Genomic DNA, 6301 nt, shown 5'->3' on the forward strand with positions numbered 1-6301 from the left:
TCAGATGGCGGAGGGGAAGAAGCTGTTCCTAAAACGTTGAATGTATGTTTTCAGCCTCCTGATGGTAGTAATAAGCGAAGGCGGCAAGTCCTGGGTGATGGGGGTCCTTACTGACGGCTACCATACAACATCTGTGTAGCCTCTGTAAATTGCAAATTCAGTGCGATTCTTACCAAATAAGATTTCTCGCGAGTCTTACATTGGTAGCAAAGGCTGAAATAGGCAGAAAAGATCCTTGTTCTCACTGGGAATCTACCCGGCTCTCAGATATTCAGGCGCTCTTCCGTGATGTCTCATAGAGGGACTGTGCCCTCTAGCGTTGAGACGCGCGGAAGAACATTACAGTTCATAGAAGGGACCAGACCGGCTTCCTTCCACTGGCTGCTCTCCATCCCCAGCTCAACTCACCCTGCAGAACCAAGCCACTGCCAATATCGAGGCCCAATGGGCACAACCTGACTATTCGACCAGAGAAGGCATCTCCCCCTCCAAAACTACTCCACAATCTGAAAACTCTCTCCGATACCACCGACCATTCAGAACACCATCGTAAGTTTGTCCGGCCTATTCTATTCCGGCTAGCTCTATAGACATGCAACCCGGTTGGTCCCCTTTCCCCTGTTCAGTCTGTGAGTTCCGCCTCGGCGTCAATCATCCACTCTGATTCAGCTTGGAGTTAGTTTCCTCTAAACAACCCAAAGACGATGTAAAAGTCTGGAAGAGTCCTCATTTATTTCTTCAACCAATCATCTATTTGAAAGAAAGTGATATCTGTAAACTCGTATGGATGGAACTGTGGGACACTGAAGGCAAGCACTGTTAATCGGATATTTTAACCTGGTCTTGGCTGAGTGTTAAACAGGTTTAAAAGGAGGCTTTTACAGCGCAGCGGTAGCGTGTAGTAACAACTGCAGCGAGAGAGAGAGAGGATGGAGTGAGATAGGAGGGCAGAGAGGGGGAGAAGGGAGGGAGAGGGAGCGGGGGAGGGGAGAGAGGAAGGGGAGAGGGAGGGGAGGGAGGAAGGGGAGAGGGAGGGGAGGGAGGAAGGAGAGGGGAAGGAGGGAAGAGGAAAGAGAGAGGGGGAAGGGGAGAGAGAAAGAGGGAGGGAGAGTGAGAAAAGGGAGGGGGAGACTGCTTCCAATTTAATATACAATAGAGAAGTTGTTCCATTTTACAGAGACTTCCATCTGCCCCCACCCCCAGCCCTCCCGGGTTCCAACAATCAACGCTCTGTTTGATTGCGAATGTGGTCACAACCGTCGCAACTGAATTTTACTCTCCTGGTTCCGTAATTCCGTCACACATAACAGAGCGCGGAATAAACACCAGCCCGTCCCCGCACTCTCGCAACCAACCAGACCGATTGTAGTTGTGTGTTTTTAAAAATTAGTGCATTACTAGCTCGACTGGAACACAATCCTTCGATTCTCAATTCACATCACACTTGTGGTCTGAGGATTCCTCAACTGGTCTGAGCATACTGACCGTCCGAGAGTCTCGCACCCTCACTCACTCACTCCCCCCGGCCGCTCGCTTAACGCTCCCTCTCCCCCCCCCCCCCCCATTCCCCGCACTCGTCTCTCTCCCTCTCTCAAATTTCGCGCACACGCAGTATTTCACGCGCTTTATTTCCAGTACCGTCTCGTACACTTCGTTGTATTTTACACATCTCTGTTATTCCTCGCCACATAAGAGTCGGAGCAATCGCAGAGACGCGGTCAACCCTTTCACAGAGTGGGTTTTACCTGCACGCAATACACTGACAATCTCCGCTGCTCTGTTATTTCACTCCGTTCCCCTGCGCTACTTTGCCGCTCTTTAATGTACTAGCGCGTTATGACACTGCAGTTAAGATCTGAAATTGGCGTTTAAACCTCGGTTGAATCCGGACAAACCGCGGGAGGGTCCATCAAGTTATTAAGAGACTGCAGCTAATATTTCACGGGAGATGGAAGGGGTGCCGGAGTGGGGTAGTAATTAACGACACTGCAATCTTAGCGTTCTAGAAGATATATCGATTCACTTCACAATCGATTCCAGATGGAATTAACGAGTAAAACTGCGCTCTCGCAAACGATACATCCAATAGGTATTTACCAAGAACATAATTAATTCCGGACACGCCGGTTTTCAAACTTCCCTTTAAGAATGGTTGCAATCTTTTGAGGTGATGAACATGTCTTTTCTGCCATGAAATACCCCAGGCATTTCAATGCAATTGAATGTGGAACCCGGGGTCCCAGCGACACTGCTCTCGGCTTAGCCCGCCTGCTAAATATTCAGAAATGGTCGCGGACTGATTAATCACGGCGTGAAATTGTAGAGAAAATAACATGTCAATTGGCTTTTAAATACAAACATACAATCACATCGTGTTCGTGGTCCTGTTCCAGTCACTTGGACTGTTAAGTATTCAGTGAGAGGTGATGGGGGCAGGAGATGGCGGGGGGGGGGTGGTGGTAGAGAGAAAGGATTTTTAAATCACCATCTAGACACAAAATACTTTCAAAACACAGGCACGCGTTCAATATTAATAAAGACATTGCAAAATCGCTTGAGTATGACCCAGGATGAGGAGGACACACACGAAATTGTCGAGAAAAATGCAGTCTTACCTTAGAGAGCGATCGGGTCAGTTTGTCGCTTACAGTTGGATGTATAAAGAGTCGCCAGCCTCTCATTAACTGCACGGGATGCTCTCTCTCTCTCTCTCTCTCTCTCTCTCTCTCTCTCTCTCTCTCTCTCTCTCTCTCTCTCTCCCCCTCTCTCCCCCCTCTCTCTCGCCTTCTTCCCCCCCTTCCCTCTCCCTGGATGTATGCTGGAATGTGTTCACGGGAAGCAGGAGAGGCGATACATTCTCTGTTGTGTGTGTGTGTGTGTGTCTGTGTGTCTGGGTGTGTGCGTGTATGTGTGTGAGTATGTTTCCCTCGTTAAAAATCCTCCAGCAACAATTGCCTCCGTGACACACTTCAACGCAAAGGGTTGTGGAGAGAGAGGGAGGGATAGAGTGAGAGGGTAGCTTGAAAAATGGGCGGTCCAAAAATATTCTCCCCTCCCACAGACTATTTTCTGGGGAGAAACCTAACATCAAGAAGATAATGCCGAGAGATTACAGCGTACCGCTGACCCCACTAACCTCGCTTTGTACCCGACTGGCAGCTTCTCTCTCTCTCTCTCTCATCTATCTCCCTCAAATTGGTTTGAACAGTCAGAGCCAATGAAAGGATGTTTTCCCCCTCTCTCTCTCTCTCTTTCTCTCTCTCCTGGGAGTCTGCACTCCAAAAGGATGCGAGAGAAGAAGAGAGCGGCTTTAAATTTACACATACACACATGCATGCGCCAAAACAGATTGGAACAGAGATGGTCTTTAGGGATAAGGACTCAGAAAACAGATAAAACCTGCTCCCACCCCCGCCGCCTCCCCAATAAAAAGACAGAGCCCTCAGCCGCACAACCTGGCGTTTGCTTGACAAGGCAATTCTCTACAGTTTCAATTGAAATCCAGCTCTGTTTCTCACATATCTCTCTCTCTCTCTCCGTCTCTCACCATCTCTGTGTCTGGCTCTTTCTATTCCCCCCACCCTATCTCTTTCTCTGTCTCTCTCCCTCTTTCTGTCTCTCTCTCTCTCTCTCTCTCTCTCTCTCTCTCTCTCTCTCTCTCTCTCTCTCTCTCTCTCTCTCTCTCTCTCTCTCTTTCTTTCAGTGTTTCTGTCTCTCTCTGCCTGACTGTCTCGTCATCTCTGTTTCCCTCCCTCTCCCTTCCTCTCTCTCATTCACTGTTCGCCTCAGTTCATGGCTGATTTTTGTTGGAGGGGAGAAACTCTGAAATTAAATCCGCAACCAGGGACTTCCGTCCAAGTTGCAAGGGTTTCTCTCTCTCTCTTTCTCTCTCTCTCTCTCTCTCTCTCTCTCTCTCTCTCCGTTCTCTCGCTGTGGTTGTTCTCTCGGACCGGGACTGCTTGGCTCTCCCGCAGATCGAGACCGTGCCAATTTTGAACTTTATTCATCGCCTCTCATTGCACCCCCCCCCCCCCCCACCTCTCTGTACGAACAAAGGCACGGGCGCAAATCCAGATCGGTTCCGTTCTTGGTCGTCTCACGATTTCGGAGCTTTCCGAACAGGAAAACCCCGAGAGTTTATGCCCCGAATCACCCCTCACATCCCAGCTCAAACCCTCGAGACCGAAGTTGTGTTGAGGGTGGGGGCTATTAGCTTCACACATCGGGGACTTACGCATCGAACAGGGAGAAATTAAATTCTTCCAAGCGAGTCTGTGGGTTTAAACGGAATTGCAAAAAATAAAATTAGTGAACTCTATTCTTCACTGCCTGGAAGTTCTCAATAGTTACAGGCCTCTTATCTATGAAGAGGTGTGCTGGCATTGGAGAGGGTCTAGACGAATTGACAAGAATCACTCGGCAAAGGAAGAATGAACGGATTAACGTACGAGGAGCATTTGATGTCTTTGGCTCTGCACTCGCTGGAGTTTAGAAGAATGAGTCAGATTTCATTGAAACCTATCTAATGTTAAACGGCCTAGATAGAGCTGATGTGGAGAAGATGTTTCTTAGAGGGGTGAGTCTAGGACTAGAAGGCACAGCCTCAGAATAGAGGGACGTCTATTTAGAATGGAGATGAGAAGCAATTTCTTTAGCCAGAGAGTGGTGAATCTGTGAAGAATCAAGTCATTGTCCATCTTGGGCACTAGCCTACAAAGTACCCAGGATATCATTAGGGAGCGGTGTCTCAGAAAGGCAGCGTCCATTATTAAGGACCTCCAGCACCCAGGGCATGCCCTTTTCTCACTGTTACCATCAGGTAGGAGATACAGAAGCCTGAAGGCACACACTCAGCGATTCAGGAACAGCTTCTTCCCCTCTGCCATCCGATTCCGAAATGGACATTGAATCTTTGGACACTACCTCACTTTTTTAATATACAATATTTCTGTTTTTGCACTTTAAAAAACATCTATTCAATATACATAATTGATTTACTTGTTTATTTATTATTATGTTTTATTTTATTTATTATTATTTTTCTCTCTCTGCTAGACTATTGAACTGCTGCTGCTAAGTTAACAAATTTCACGTCACATGCCGGTGATAATAAACCTGATTCTGATTCTATATTCAAAGTGGAGGCTGATAAGTTATTGAATAGTCAGAGTGTCAAAGGTTTCAGGGAGAAGGCAGGAGAATGAGGTTGAGAGGGAAAATGGAATGACAGAGTATATTTGATGGGCTGAATGGCCCTATTCTGCTCCTACTGTATATCTTATGATCAAATGGTCTGTGTATGCTGATGGTAGTCTAGACCCAATTCACTCAGTCTAGTTTCAAAGAAGCAGAAATTGCCTTCAACTTAATATTAGGACACCAAAGGCCATTGTCCATTGGTTTAACTGTGTCCATGGCCCATCCGTTCTACCTATCTCTTTGCTCACTACCTCTGAATCAGGTTTATCGTCATTGACGTATGTCCTGAAATTTGTTTGGGCACCATTACAGCAAGACATTAAAATTACAAACATTTCAATAAGAAGATATAAAAATAAGTATGTATAAGAGAGTAAAATAAAGAGACAGTGTTCATGAGCGGTTCAGAAATCTGACGGCAGAGAAAGATGTTACTCATACATTGAGTGTGGATCTCTAGGCTCAAGTACCTCCTCTCGTATTGTAGCAATGAGAAGAGGGCCAACCCTGGATGATGGAAGTCCTTCATGTTGGATGCCACTTTGTTAGGGCATTATGTGTTGAAGATGTTCTCATTGCTGGGGAGGCTAGTGCCCATGCTGGAGGTAAGTAAAGTTACAATGCTGTAATAGGTGATCCAAAACCCTGTGCTGGTTGTGTCCTATTTGTCTCTGATATGCAAGACAGCATGGTGAGGTATAGAGAGCAAGCCGTTGCCTATGTAGCCAGCTCCCCCTGTCCACACAGCTGATGAATCCAACAGAACGGCAGAGACTGTGCAGGAGTTGCCAGTCAGCATTGATCTCAATATAAGACTACCTTAGGAACTCCAGCTTCAGAATTTACTTCTGAAACCTTTCCCAGTGAGTGGGTATGGCTGCAAGGCAGGTCTGTGATCAAAGTTTTCCTTCTCCTAGATGAGCTGCCAACCACAGCTGACGAGCCCCGTTTGCCCTGAGCTACTGGTTTTAATGTGCCAGTAACCCGCCTTTGCCTCTTCTGCTGTCAGTAGAAGTGGTTCCACCGGGCTTAGTAGCTAAGCCACAAGTAAAAATCAGGAGCTGGACTTGGCTGTCAGAGGCTAATTGAGACGCATGTCATG

At 47.1% G+C, this 6301-nt stretch overlaps 1 protein-coding gene across 2 annotated transcripts in view; it reads right to left on the bottom strand.

Annotated features, from left to right (window-relative positions):
• Positions 1-3399, bottom strand: part of LOC140740855 (cadherin-11-like) — a 249554-nt gene extending 246155 nt beyond the window's left edge. Inside the window, exon 1 of one of the 2 annotated variants that reach the window (XM_073070420.1) lies at positions 2616-3399. The gene's annotated coding sequence lies outside the window, so the exon portion shown is untranslated. The remainder of the gene's footprint in view (positions 1-2615) is intronic. The other variant, XM_073070418.1, reaches the window with a different exon arrangement.
• Positions 3400-6301: the final 2902 nt, after the last annotated feature.

The sequence above is a fragment of the Hemitrygon akajei genome, chromosome 17 (genome assembly GCF_048418815.1).
Source record: "Hemitrygon akajei chromosome 17, sHemAka1.3, whole genome shotgun sequence".
In the NCBI taxonomy this organism is placed as follows: domain Eukaryota; kingdom Metazoa; phylum Chordata; class Chondrichthyes; order Myliobatiformes; family Dasyatidae; genus Hemitrygon; species Hemitrygon akajei.